This window comes from Xenopus tropicalis, chromosome 1 (genome assembly GCF_000004195.4).
Source record: "Xenopus tropicalis strain Nigerian chromosome 1, UCB_Xtro_10.0, whole genome shotgun sequence".
Classification (NCBI taxonomy): domain Eukaryota; kingdom Metazoa; phylum Chordata; class Amphibia; order Anura; family Pipidae; genus Xenopus; species Xenopus tropicalis.
This window is the reverse complement of record NC_030677.2, coordinates 90772225-90787756: the sequence shown is the minus strand read 5'-3', so window position 1 is coordinate 90787756 and position 15532 is coordinate 90772225. Positions and strand designations below refer to the sequence as shown.

Sequence of the window (15532 nt, the reverse complement as noted above, 5' to 3'; positions counted from 1 at the left end):
AATTTTATGTTCTATCTTGAGCAAATCTCTAATTCTCTAAATCTCTAAACTATAAGTACATAGTTACATAGGGTTGAAAAAAGACCAAGTTCAACCCATCCAAGTAAACCCAGCACACACAACCCACACCTACCAATCTATACACCATTTAGATATTATGTATATACAATGTAACAGATATTAAAAAGAACGTAGAACCTGAAAAAAAAACCCCCATCAAGAGAAAAAGACAATATGAGAGACACCCCCAAACAGTGGCAAGTGCCTAAGAAGAAAATATCCAAACTTACATCCGTGACCAAAGCAGGCAAAACAAATTATGTAATGAGGGGGACTTGGCAGAGAGCAGCACTGAGAGGAACAGCACACATATGCAGAGAAAGCCTAGTCATGCGACACAAAACTATTTGTGCTTAAATACACAATCGGTCCCATGTACACTACCGGTCCCATCAATCCCTCTAGAATAGAGAGGGTAGGCAAATAGCTAGAAATAGCAAACGTAGGAGTAACTACCCTGCCAGGAAACTTGCTTAGAATTACCATATATTTATTCAAGTATAAGCCGAGGTACCTAATTTTACCTAAGAAAACTGTAAAAACGTATTGATTCGAGTATAAGCCTAGGGTGGGAAATGCTCCAGCTACTGCTAAGTTTCAATAATCAAAATAAATACCAATAAAGTTACAGTAAATGAGGTATCAGTTGCGCGATATTTAATGCACGCGATATGCGACAACGCATGTGATAATACTTTAGGGCAGTGCTGTCCAACTTCTGTGGTACCGAGGGCCGGAATTTTTCCGACCTACGTGGTGGAGGGCCGATAATGGAAGCCAGTTTTGACCACTCCCCTTTTTGAAACCACACCCACTTGAAACCACATCCATGTTATCACATGACCATACCCATATTAATGGTTGTAGTACAGCAAAAACCTGCCATACTCTGCCTGCCCTACCCTGCCTGTGTGTGTGTGCCATACTCTGCCTGCCCTACCCTGCCTGTGTGTGCCATACTCTGCCTTCCCTACCCTGCCTGTGTGTGCCATACTCTGCCTTCCCTACCCTGCCTGTGTGCCATACTTGGCTGGTTTGTGCCATACTTGGCCTGTGTGTGCCATACTCTGCCTGCCCTACCCTGCCTGTGTGTGCCATACTCTGCCTGTCCTACCCTGCCTGCATGTGCCATACTTTCACTGTGTTTGCCATTCTTGGCTGGTTTGTGCCATACTCTGCCTGTGTGTGCCATACTCTGCCTTCCCTACCCTGCCTGTGTGTGCCATACTCTGCTTGCCCTATGATGCCTGGGTGTATGGCACACACAGGCAGCCTACAGTGACACAATGCTGGCACTGCTCCAACAGTCTGCACGATAACGATATATTAAAAAACTTTTTAATTGCAGTACCACCTCAGTATATGTTCTTTTTGTAGTGTGCAGGGATTATTTGTGGGTTTCTACTGCTCCTGAGGTGTGAACAGGGGAACAATGGGGGTGATTACAGCCTGAGGTGTGAACACTGCAGGGGGTGAATAATGCAGAGATTAAAAGGTGTGAACAACACAGGGGATTACATATTTAAACAATACAGAGGGATTACAGCCTGAATCTGAGGTGAGAACCATGCAGTACTGATACCATTTAAATCTTACACAAGAGTAAGCCATCAAAGCAGCCAGACAGGTGGGGGGCCACACAGAAGGGGGTCGCGGGCCGCCAGTTGGACAGCACTGCTTTAGGGAATAACACGTTTTTTTCGCGCCTATTTTAATGCAAAAAAGCATGCGATAACGCTTATCGCACTTTAGTGAATCAACCCTAAAGAGTTAAAAACTAGATATAGTTTATATAGAATATAAAGTGCAATGTCTAGTGCAGAATGGGACAGGTGAGGATGGTAGATGAAGATCACTGGAGGGCACTGGAGGGTCTGGTTGCGAGTGGCCTAATTTGCACACAAAGGACAGAGGGTGATAGTCTGGAGGGACTCATTGCACCCGACTCAAGTATAAGCCGAGGGTGACTTTTTCAGCACATTTTTGGTGTTGAAAAACTATATACAGTATGTTTTCTTTTATTAGGCAAAGAATTATATTTTGGGTTGACTTGTCCTTTAAGTCATGAGTTTTACAGACCCTTACTGCTTGCTGTATAGTCCCAAAGGAGGAGCACTCCCACTAAAAAATATATTGTCTGCCTGGGTGCTTGTAACAAATAAGGTAATAGTCCCCCCGAAGTACAGCACTCAACAGGTCCTATGCAAACAAAAATAAATTCTTTCTTTAAATTTAATTTACAAATTAAATAAGTATATTAAATTAAAAACAAAACAAAACATATTTTTGTATAAGATGAGTGCTGTACTTAATGGTACTAACATATATATAATATATATAGTGCTTGAGAGAGGGTCAGCACTCACAGGACTTATATAAACAAATTATTTTAATTAAAGAGGAGACTAACGATTCGGCTAGCACTCTAGCCTTTATCAAAGTGGTGAATACAACAAACACAAGGGTTGATTCACTAAAGTGCGTTAATTTTTATTGCACGCTTTTTTGAGTTAAAAAAGACGCGACAATTAGCGTGCGATTAACTACAGTATTATAGCATGCGTTAATTTGCGTGTAACGGCATGCGGTAATGTTAACGCATGCGTTAATTAGCGCGCAGAAAAGAATACTAACGCATGATTCACAAACACTTAGACGCGCTAAATATCGCATTAGACTATACGAAAATTAACACCTACTTGAGGCAGGCGGTAATTATAGAAAAGTACAGTTAATGAGCTTTTGGCAATAAAATATGGACTTTGCAGTGTTATTTATTCAAGTCTGTGTTGGCCCTAGAGTGATGCAGCCTCCAGTTTGCAGCATATATATAGTAGCATATAAATAGTAGCCGCATATAAATAGTGCATATAAATAGTAGCCGCATATAAATTGTAGCATATAAATATTTATATGTGGCTACTATTTATATGCTACTATTTATATGTGGCGACTATTTATATGCACTATTTATATGTGGCTACTATTTATATGCTACTATTTTTATGCACTATTTATATGTGGCTACTATTTATATGCACTATTTATATGTGGCTACTATTTATATGCTACTATTTATATGCACTATTTATATGTGGATACTATTTATACGCGGCGACTATTAGCGCACATAATAATAGGCGTTAATTAGCACGCATGCGGTAAATGCCACATGCAATATCGCGCGTAAATTAGCGCAAGTATGCTTATAGTGAATCGTGCGTTAAGTGGCGAAAATTTTGACACAATAACATTTTTATCGCCCGCTATAAATAGCGCACGTTTTAATGCACTTTAGTGAATCAGCCCTACAGTGTCTAAAAAGCACAAAGTGGCGGGAAAAAGTGGAGATGATGTCATCATACATCGCCAGAGACAGGATACCAGAGATAAACCAATAAAAAAAACTTAAAACATGCAATAAAAACAAAAAACACAAGAGAAATAATAATAAGTACAAGCAAGTAATCAAAAGGTCTAAGCAGCACCTTAAACAGAAACCAAAAGTATAAAAATTAACATGCTACTGTAGCTAGTTCTGTTTCACATGAGCCCCATGAGTTGAAATAGACTCATAATCAAGAAAACTTGGTCAGTAAATGGAAACTTAAATAGGGCTGAAATGGGTTGCTATGGTAACTGGTTGCCTTGGTAACACTACATTTTTACACCACTCTCCATGGGACAATAGGGGTAAAATATTAGTAATCAGAAGTTCATCACAATAAGTTCATTTTATTACAAATCCATGTATGTGGGGTGTGAATGTACATACAAGGGACAGGTTGCTAGGTTGCCGATGTTCAAACATCATTAGTGTGGAATTCCAGCGAGTCTGGCTGTCGCAAATTAAACGCCTGACTGGCAAGTTGTGCCGCCGCTGAATGTCAGCAAGGCGCGCCATGGCTGCTTAGGAACGTCTGAAATGGCCAGACACCTTCCTGGACTGCCTGAGAATGTCCTGCAATCCTGGGTACTTCAAGACAAACCGTTGGACTATCAAATTTAGAACATGTGCCATGCAGGGCACATGTGTTAAATTGCCCAGTCTCAGTGCTGCCAACAGATTGCTTCCGTTGTTACACACCACTTTTCTGATCTTCAGTTGGTGTGGGGTCAGCCACCGATCGGCCTGTGAGTGCAGAGATGACAGGAGTGCAGATCCGGTATGGTTTCTGCTTTCCAGGCACGTCATCCCCAAGACAGCATAACAACGGCGTACCTGGCACGTCGAATAGCCTATGGGGAGCTGGGGGTGCACAGGTGTGGAGGAGGACACAGTAGCAGAGGAGGAAGAAGCCGAGGAAGAAGCCGAGGTGGTGGCAGACCCGCATGCAACCCGTGGCGGTGACACCAACTCCACTGTTGTTGAGCCACGCATTCCCTGCTTCCCAGCCATCACCAGGTTCACCCAGTGGGCAGTGTAGGTGACATACCTGCCCTGACCATGCATGGAGGACCATGTGTCAGTAATCATATGGACCTTTGCCCCAACACTAAATGACAGAGATGCGGTGACTTGGCTCTGCACATGCTGGTACAGGTGTGGTATTCCCTTCTGGGAAAAGAAATTGCGGCTGGGTACCTTCCACTGCGGTGTCCCAATTGCTACAAATTTGTGGAAGGCCTCAGAGTCCACTAGCTGGTATGGTAAAAGCTGGCGGGCTAAGAGTGCAGACAAGCCAGCTGTCAGATGCGGGGCAAGGGGTTGACTTGGAGATATTGGTTTCTTACACTCAAACATGGCCCTCACAGAAACTTGGCTGGGGGCAGATGAGCAGGAACTGGTGGTCAAGGTGGAAGGCGGAGTGGAGGGTGGTTGTGACAGGTCAAGGACAGCAGAGGTAGAGCAGTAAGATGCTGGACCAGAAGGAGGGTGGCTTAGAGTTTGGCTGCTGCCTTTGAGGTGTTGCTCCCATAGTGCTTTGTGTTTGGCGTTCATGTGCCTTCGCATAGCAGTTGTACCTAAGTGGGTGTTTGGCTTCCCAAGACTCCATTTCTGACTGCACTCATTGTGCATTCATTACATTCATTACATTATTATTATTATTACATTATTCATTACATTCATTACATTCATTGTGCACTCATTACAGCGCTTTTGTCAGAGGGGCACACATTAAAAAAATGCCACACTGCTGAGCCTTTTGATGCGGGCTTTCTAGCGGTAACAGTAGAAGTTGGCGGGTGCGTTGGCTGGCTGACCACAGGTGCCAATTCATGTTGTTGCCCTACTGTTCCCTGCGAGCTGTTCCTGATTCTTCTAAGTCTTATTCTCCTCCTGCCTCTCTGACTCTCCGTCTCTCCATCTGAACTATCCTCCTCTTGCTCTCTTCTTCTGGGCACCCACAAAACATCAATCTCCTCATCATCATTCTCCTCAGATGCATCAATTTCTTCTGACAGCTCACAGAAGGCAGCAGCAGCGGGGACCTCATCACACCATATGTCCATCTCTGTTGTGTTGCCTGCCTGAATTATGATATCTGGTGTAACGTCCTCATCTCCTTCATCTTCTTCTGGCAATAATGGTTGCGCATCACTCAGTTCAACAAACTTATGTGAAAACAACTCCTCTGACTCATCCAGTGAAGAAGGGGCGGCGGTGGTGGAGGAAGTGGTACGTGGGGTGCCCATAGCAGAGGAGGATGAGGATGTTATGGCAAAGTTAGAAACGGTAGAGGATGGGGTGTGCTGTGTAAGCCAGTCAACTACCTCTTCAGCATTTTTGGAGTTCAGGGTAAGTGCCTTCGGAACACTGGTCGATTTCCTAGGGCCACAGGATATCATAGCAGCACGGCCCCTAGTGCCTCTGCGTGGCGGCCTACCTTTGCCTGGCATTTTTTTTTATTTTTACAAAACAACAACAACAACAACTTGGGTGATGTTTCTGGACACGGAATTATTATTGTTATTTAGACAGAATGTGAAAAAGCTCACACAGCTAGGTGGCACTTGGTTGAAGAAGACACTGGCAACAAGGCCTGCAATGGCAAAGTATACAGTAGTGGATATAGTATTGCTGGTGGAAAAACGTCACTCAGGTGATGTTTCTGGACACGGAATTATTATTGTTATTTTTAGACGGAATGTCTAAATAAATATCTAAATATCTATATCTAAATCTAATATATATATATATATATCTAAATAATAAGATAAATAAAAAAAAAAATAATAATAAAACAAAAGTGATCTTTGGTTGGTGCTTGTGGTGAACTACTAGGAGCAGCACGCCAGTCCCCAACACAGCTAGACTAATAGCACCGGGCACTATAAATTACAGTAGCAAAGTAAAAAAACACAAATAAAAAAAAAAATGATGTGAATGTGTGGTTGGTGCTTAGTGCACTACTATGAGCAGCACACCTGTCTCCAACACACACAGATGGAGCTGCAGTACACAATGAAAAGAAGACTAGAGTAACAGTAATCAGAAAATAAAAGCAGTCCTTACAAGGACTATTGGGTTACAGCAGATGACGAGATCAGCAGGACAGCTGCCCACAGCAGCTACATACAGAGCAGTAGAAAGTAGATTACTAATCAGCAAAGCTACCTAAACTGTACCTCAAATCCCTGCACAGCTCTCTCCCTATGCTAACCCTTCAAGCACACACAGGCAGAATGTAAAATGGATGGCTGCTGGGCTTCGGTTTATATATGGAAGGGATTGGTCCAGGAGGGAGAGCTGCCTGATTGGCTGCCATGTATCTGCTGGCTCTGGGGTGAGAGGTCAAAATTTGGCGCCAGCTAAGGCGAACCCAAATTGCGAACATCGCTAAAAGTTCGCGAACACCCAATGTTCGCGCGAATTAGTTCGCCGGCGAACAGTTCGCTACATCTCTACTCCCGAAGTGAAAGGTGGCTGTTATAGCCAGAAGAGTGAGCTCAAACCGGGACCTCGGCTGTTGTTCTGAGTTTTGGGATACCGTGCATGACCGTAAGTTGGGCCAAGAAAGAAAATGGATGCTGAAGGGGTCTCTGCTTCATCCGCTTCTCCTGAAGTTATGCTTAAGAACCTCCTCCAGCATCTTAGGGAACAAGAGACTAAACAAGATCAAATTGTCCAATGCCTCCAGGGGTTGGCTGTTAGGTTAGATACTCTCCAACAGCAACCTGCTGCGGATGACCCAGCTCCTGCTCCGCTCTCTATGGGTATTCCCCTTGTAGAGCCTAAGATCCCTTTTCCCGAGAAATTCTCTGGGGATCGGAGTAAATTTTTTGCTTTCAAAGAGGCATGCAAACTTTATCTTAGTTTTTTGCCTCGCTCTTTTCCCACTGAAATGGCGAAAGTTAATTTTGTGATCACTTTACTGTTAGGTGATCCTCAGGTTTGGGCTTTCACTCTATCCCCGTCTGACCCAGCCCGATACTCTCTCTTGAGGCCTTTTTTAAAGCTATGGCTATTATCTATGATGACCCTGATCGGGCAGCCTCTGCTGACTCAGCCATCCGTACCCTCCAGCAAGGCAGGAAGCTTGTTGAGTATTGTACGGAGTTTCGCCGCTGGGCGGTAGAGACAGGGTGGAATGATTCAGCCCTTCGTAGTCAGTTCCGAACTGGTCTGTCTGATGTCATTAAAGACAGTCTCATTAATTATCCTGCTCCCTCATCCCTTGATGCATTAATGTCCCTCTCCATTCAAATAGATAGGAGACTTAGAGAGAGGCGTCAAGAAAGAACGGCCTCTTCCTTAACCCACTCTCTTTCTCTGGTGCCTGAACCCATACGTAACATTGCTACTCCTATGCCAGTAGAGGAGCCTATGCAATTGGGTTCTACGCATCTATTCTCGGAGGAGAGACTCCGTAGACGCTCCAATGGGTTATGCATGTACTATGGTGAGGGGGGTCATCTCCGCAAAGATTGTCCAAAGAGGCCGGGAAACTGCAAAGCCTAAGCAAGTCTGGGGAGTCTTGTTTGGGTAATACAGTTTCTACTCCCCAATCTTTCTCCTCTAAAATCTTCATTCCTGTGCTCCTCGACTGGGAGTACGGTAATGTTAAGATTCCGGCCTTTTTGGATTCTGGGGCGGCTGGGAATTTTTTGAATGTTAATTTTGTTCGTAAGCTGGGTATTCCTTGTACCACTGTAGTCCCTCCAGTCAAGTTACTGGCTATTGATGGGAATCCACTAGGGAATCTAGTCATGTCCATTGAAGGTTCTCATAAGGAAAAGTTATTTTTCTATTTAATCAATTGTCCTGACCCTCCTGTGATTTTAGGTCTCCCATGGTTACAAAAACACAACCCGCAAATTGAGGTTCCTTCCATTCATTTTCTGGGGTACATCATTTCTCAACATGGTTTAGAAATGGAACCAACCAAGGTAGAGGGTTTTTTGAATTGGGCTCAACCGCTTTCCTTACGTGCCATTCAAAGATTTCTAGGTTTTGCCAATTATTATAGACAATTCGTTAAGGGGTTTTCTTCCCTGGTGGCCCCAATCACGGCCCTTACAAAAAAGGGGGTTGATCCCAGTATTTGGTCGAGTGAAGCGATTAAAGCTTTTAAGCTTCTTAAAGAAGCGTTTATTTCTGCTCCAGTGCTGCGTCACCCAGATTCCACCTTACCATTCATAGTAACATAGTAACATAGTAAGTTGGGTTGAAAAAAGACATACGTCCATCAAGTTCAACCATAATGCCTATACCTAACCTGCCTAACTACAAGTTGATCCAGAGGAAGGCAAAAAACCCCATCTGAAGCCTCTCTAATTTGCCTCAGAGGGGAAAAAATTCCTTCCTGACTCCAAGATGGCAATCGGACCAGTCCCTGTATCAACTTGTACTAAGAGCTATCTCCCATAACCGTGTATTCCCTCACTTGCTAAGAATCCATCCAGCCCCTTCTTAAAGCTATATAATGTATCAGCCAGTACGACTGATTCGGGGAGGGAATTCCACAACTTCACAGCTCTCACTGTAAAAAATCCTTTCCGAATATTTAAATGGAACCTCCCTTCTTCTAAACGGAGTGGGTGCCCTCGTGTCCGTTGGAAGGACCTACTGGTAAATAAAACATTAGAGAGGTTATTATATGATCCCCTTATATATTTATTCCTCGTTGAAGTTGACGCTTCTGAGGTGGGAGCCGGGGTGGTATTGTCACAGCGTCACCCTGTTACCTGTAAGGTACATCCTTGTGCCTTCTTTTCTAGAAAATTCTCCCCTACTGAGGCTAACTATGATAACGGTAACAGAGAATTGTTGGCAGTTAAATGGGCCTTTGAGGAATGGAGACATCTGTTAGAGGGCGCTAAACATCCTGTTACCGTCTTCACTGATCATAAGAATTTGCTGTACATTGAATCTGCTAAACGTTTGAACCCTAGGCAGGCAAGATGGGCTTTGTTCTTTACCCGTTTCAATTTTATCCTAACATAGACCTGGGTCCAAGAATGTAAAAGCCGATGCCCTTTCCAGGAGTTTTGTCTCTTGTCCTAAAGAGCACCTTAAACCTGACACTATTCTTCCTAAGGAAGTGATTGTGGCTGCCCTGAGTCCTGACCTTTTGGTCCTTTTGTCATTTCCGAGATCATTAACCCTTCCTCAGTTTGCTTAAAACTTCCCCCCGAACTTAAAATTTCAAATACTTTTCATGTCTCTCTTTTAAAGCCTGCCAGGGTGGTTCGCCAGCATTCTCCTCCTCCAGTTGTGGTAGAGGGTCAAACTGAGTATGAAATACAAAGAATTGTTGATTCACGTTTTTCCAAAGGAGGGTTACAGTTTCTTATACACTGGAAAGGATATGGTCTTAAAGACAGATCTTGGGTTTCTGCTACCGATGTTAAGGCTGATCGCCTTATCAGACAATTCTTTGCTAAGTTTCCGGATAAACCTAGGGGTCCGGTGGCCCCCTCTAGAGGGGGGGTAATGTAAGATTACCTGGGCGGCGGGGACGCCCGCCTCTCCATACGTGCTGATGCGCGTCCTCTACTCCTCTGGCGCGCGAAGGTTCGCATGCATCCTTTTAAAGTCCGGAGCGCGCATGATGTTATCGCGCTGGCGCCAAATTCAAATATTTAAAGGTCCCTCTAGGTATTTTCAGTGCCCAACTTCGGTTTCGCCTCCTGGTTCTTGTTTCTCTGCTGTTTGACTCTTATTCGTGTTTTGACCCTTGCCTGACCCTGACTTTGCCTGTTTTTGACTACGATTCCGGAATCTGACTTAGTACTTCGCTGCCCGTTTGGTTTGACCTCGGCCTGATCACTTCGTCTCTTCTCCCCAAATTCTGCATAACGCTAGGTTCCCTTGCCTGCTCAGAACATTTGCCCTGGTCCTCTCACAATAAGTCCTGGTGGCACCCAAGTAGCGGAGGGCTCCTCCCAAAGTGAAAGGTGGCTGTTATAGGCAGAAGAGTGAGCTCAGACCGGGACCTTGGCGGCTGTTCTGAGTTTTGGGATACCGTGCGTGACACATACTCCTATATATATATATATATATATATATAGAAACAACAACAAGAGATCCTCTGCACTCGCCCATTATCAATATATAGAACATTAAGACATTCGGTGCATTTAAGCTACTAAGAAATGCCCTTCCCTTTAAGCAAAACAGGGATTGTTTGTCCATATATTGCAATATACTTCAAGCTGGCCAACTGCATCAAAGTCATCCCTTTTGACCAGTTCCTACACTGACTTATACGATTCATTAAGAATTCTACTGCTTCAATATACATTTAGCCAAGGGACTAAGTTTTACCTGCAACTTTCTTGCTTTCAAGGTTAAAACCCCCATATGGTTGCCCTTTTATTGGCTCCACTGGGATCACCTGACTGCAGCTGGGAAGGGTGGGAGCTACAACAATTATATATAATTATAATTTTAGTATGGAGCCATGCAGTTGCTTGACTCACACTTCCATGAGGGATTTGTATGAATAAAGCAAAACAGAGACAGCTGAGCATACTCCTAGCATATAGGCAGCCTAACAAGTGGCCCTGCTGCTCATTCAGTATAGAAAACAGATCATCGGCTTGCTGAATCTGCTCATTATTGAGTAAGGGGTATATTTATCATGCTGTGTAAAAAGTGGAGTAAAACATTACCGGTGATGTTGCTCATAACAGCTAATCAGATGCTTTGCTTTGATTTTTTAACTGTTGAAATCTAATTGATGATTGGTTGGACTGGGCAACATCACTGGTAATGCTTCACTCTACTTTTTACACAGCATGATAAGTCAATTCCTATAGGCATCAAATCTGCACGTCGTTAGAGCGGTTAGTCAGAAATGCACACAATACATGTAGGCGTGGAATAAATGGTATTTAAAGTTTATGGGTTGGTTCGCTTAGTGATGGAGGAACACAGTATGTGCCCTGTTAGTCAGCATAGTGTTCCAATTATGCTATCTAGTATGGAATCTAAAATTGTGATGGAGATGTCAAGGAAGGGAGATGGTTGAATTATCAATTGCAACTGTGATGCATATAGCTGTGCTATCAATACTGTATCCTAAATCACTTTCCAGTGACACGCTGTAGGCAGGGTTCTCACCTCCAACCTGTATGTTTGTCCCATTTTTGGTACTCAAAGCCTGTAAGCATTTCATATTATGTTTTTCCTACTTTTGTGATGGTCAAAACATACTTCTATAATGGGCCCATTAAATTGAATGTATAGAGGAAGTGTAGGGCCCATTATAGAAGTATGTATGCATCCAACTCGATGATCTGATAACTCGTTTCTTGCAGAGGGGCTATCCACTACAAGATTTATTGGCATGCAAGAACAGAGCACTGCAGTTGACACAAAATGATCTATTATATAAGACAAATGACTCTGATCCTATTTCTAACTCACTTTTCTTACCACTTACACTCCTGATCAAAAACTTTGAGTTATTGAATAGCCATGCAAAATAAAAGTCTTGTGGAAGCAGTCTCTATAGCACATCAACCGAGGCAACAGTATGTAATATTAAAGGCTTCAAAGTCATACAGCAACAGTCAGTGCTTTTATAACCTTTCATATATGACTTTTTTTATCAGAAGTACAGTATTCAGTTACTTCCATATATTGCAAATTATAGACAAACTTGTTTGTTACAAATTAGTTGCAAAAAAAATCTATCAATATGTGTATACAATTGTATTGAACTTAAGGCTTCTTGTAAAAAGAGGAACCAGACATGTTTATTATCTCAAATCTTCCAGCTATGATCTTAAAACAAGTATTAACTCATTACTGCCTTTACCATTCCTCTTATTCCACCCTGCCTTAGGCCTATCTATATTGGGGACACAAATTTGGGGTATAAATCAAATAAAGGGGAGTGTCCCATCCACAGACAGGACTGTCTTCTGGTAAAAAGTCTCTACAATAATCAACATTCCCCTCTTGAGTCGTAGCCACGACTCATATTATTAGTGAGAGAGCCCTGAGAGACATGATGAAAGTGGGAAAATTAATGAAGGCAGTTAGACACGAAGCAAATTGAGTCAGTTACAGCAAAAGGAAGCGATAGATGTCAGTGAGGAACAGTGTTGGACTGGCCCGCCAGGATACCAAGAAAACACCCGGTGGGCCCAGGGGTCAGTGGGCCCTCCTGCTCCCAACCATTTGGCCTATTTCATGGTAATTCCCTATTTCTGAATGGGAACAAAGAGGAGAAATAGATGGAGGAATAGATGCTAGCATGTAAATTAAAGAGACTAGGAGAATAAAGAGGTTGGGTGAGGAAAGGAGGAAAAGTAGTTTGGAGAGTGGGCCTATGGTGTAAGTTTTCTGGTGGGCCCTGAGGTCCCAGTCCGACACTGGTGAGGAAACATAGCTGAGAGTTAGGGGTTGATTCACTAAAGTGCAATAAATCTTATCGCACCATAGTATTATCGTGTGCGTTAAGTCGCCATATCGCATGCATTATTTTTCGCGTGACCGCATGCGCTAGTTTTAATGCATGCGTTAATTTCCGCTCTGAAAATAATACGATCGCATGATTCACTATCACTTAGGCATGCTAAATATCGCATTAGGCTATGCGAAAATTAACACCTACTACAGGCAGGCGATAAATTATAGAAAAGTACAGTAAATGAGTTTTTGGCAATAAAATATGGACTTAGCAGTGTTATTTATTCAAGTATGTGTCTTTTTACTAAATTTTACTAAAAAGTCTTGGCATGTATGGAATTTTGCTACTAATATACAGTACTATAGCGGTAAATATTTAGTCGCCAAAATATACAGTACTATAGCGGTAAATATTTAGTCGCACAAAATACATTACTAGGTATAATAATTATAGAAAAGTACAGTAAATGAGCTTTTAGCAATAAAATATGGACTTTGCAGTGTTATTTATTCAAGTATGTGTTTCCCCTAGAGTGACGCAACCGCCAGTTTGCAGGGAAATAGTCATCTTTAATACAGTAATTTTCCGCAAGTATTGGCGTGTATGGCTAACATGGCGTGCGTTCATTCGCACAACTATTTATATCTGGCTACAAGTGATGAAATGTTTCGCCAGGCATGGATTCGCAGCAAATTTTTAGAAGAGAATTTTTCTGCGGCACAACATTTTTGCCGTTTTGTGGATCTTTCGAAAGATTTGTTAATTTTTCACCAAAGATAACCAGAACACATTTGCTCATCACTAGAGACTACTATTTATAAGCATCTACCATTTATATGCTACCATTTATATGTGGCTAATATTTATATACACTATTTAAATGCGGCGACAATTTATATACACTATTTAAAGCTATTTATATCCGGTGACTAAACGCGAGCGTTATTTAGCGCATGTACCGGCAAATACCGCATTGAAATAGCCTTCGCGAGTTAAATAACGCATGCAATATCACGCATAAAATAGCGCAAGTATGCTTATTGTGAATCATGCGAAAAGTTGCGAAAATTAAGACACGATAAAAATTTTAGCGCACACTATAAATAGCGCACGTTATTTCGCACTTTAGTGAATCGCCCCCATAGTCTCAGAGAATGATAGGAAACTGAAACAATGTAAATGATATATAATGCTAGTAGAAAAACATAAATTATATATGTAAATATTGCAAAAGTTTCGTAAGCTAAACTATCGGAAATGAATCACTTTGAACTAGAATATAAAATGCAATGATTAAGTAAGTTTTAGAGATATAGGTTGAGATAGATATATATACTTGTTAAGACAAACCTCCCATAGAAAATTGAGGAATGAGTTTAAATCATTGCAGAAGCATGGGAGGAGGTACAGTGACTTATGGCACAAAATAATATTATTATCAAAAGGTATAAACCAAGAACAATTGCAATAATCACAAGAATAGGCTTAAAAAATGTTCCAATAAAATTGCTCAACCAATTTCCAACCAAATTTCTTTGTATCTCTGGCTTGTTGTTGTAATTCTAAAACTTCGGCCATATGAGATTCAACCAACTTTTCTAAATCATCAAAATAGGTGCAACATTACTCTCCTACAAGGACGCACACACCTTGTTCCGCTAGGAGATAATCTAAAGCTATACGATTTTGAAGAGCTACTTTACACATTTGGGCAGCCTTTGAGTTTAAGGCTGTAATATCAACATAACTATTATTAATCAACGGTCCATTATAGTAGCATATGTATTGAGCCATTTCATTATTTCAAATGCCCACCCTGTCCATGAGGGGGATTAAGACTACACTCCATCACCAGTAGAGAAGAATTGTCCCTTACTTATTTAAAGTTTAAGAACTACTGAGGATTGGGTATCTATAAGGGAGGTGTATTTTAGTTGTTTTCTAATTCTAACTGCAGGGACTTTTCCTATTATACACTTTTCTTCTACTGGTATGGGCAACCACGCATAAGCTCATTTACCACAAATAAAGTAAGTACCCATAGGAAGGATCATTGGGAAAATAAGTACCCTGCATTATAACCTAGCGGGCTAAGAATTTTATATTATAATAAGATAGCCCATTGGGATTACCATATATACTTGAGTATAAGCCGAGTTTTTCAGCACCCAAAATGTGCTGAAAAAAGCAACCTCAGCTTATACTCGAGTACTCGTGTGATTCTGCTGCCCCCGCCAACAGGACAGGCTACCCGCAACCACCCCTAAGCTCCACATGTAAACAAGCAAAACCTGCTGCTAAACACGAAGTCACATAAATACGGCACTTCATTGTTCAGTCCCACTCCTACACCGCTCTGTGCCCCGCTCTCTGTGCCTGCTCTCTGCACCCCGCTCCTACCCCGCTCTCTGCACCCCACTCTGTGCCCGATGTTTTCACCGTTCTGTGCCCGATCTCTTCGTGCGCTCTTCTGCTCTTCAGTGCACTGCTCTTCCGTGTGCTGCTGTCACCTGAGGTGGAAGTGACGTCACAAGCCCCCTTCATGGCCTCTTCTACGGTACTTGTCATTCATACATTGCTGTATAGGTACACTAAATATTATATAACTGTTCCAATTATATTACATGCATATAGATCTAATGAATAAATATAATCTAATTATAGTT

General features: G+C 42.2%; 1 protein-coding gene across 6 annotated transcripts in view; it reads left to right on the top strand.

The window, feature by feature from the left end:
- Window positions 1-15532, top strand: part of adgrl3 (adhesion G protein-coupled receptor L3) — a 1193186-nt gene that overhangs the window by 120092 nt on the left and 1057562 nt on the right. The window lies entirely within an intron of this gene.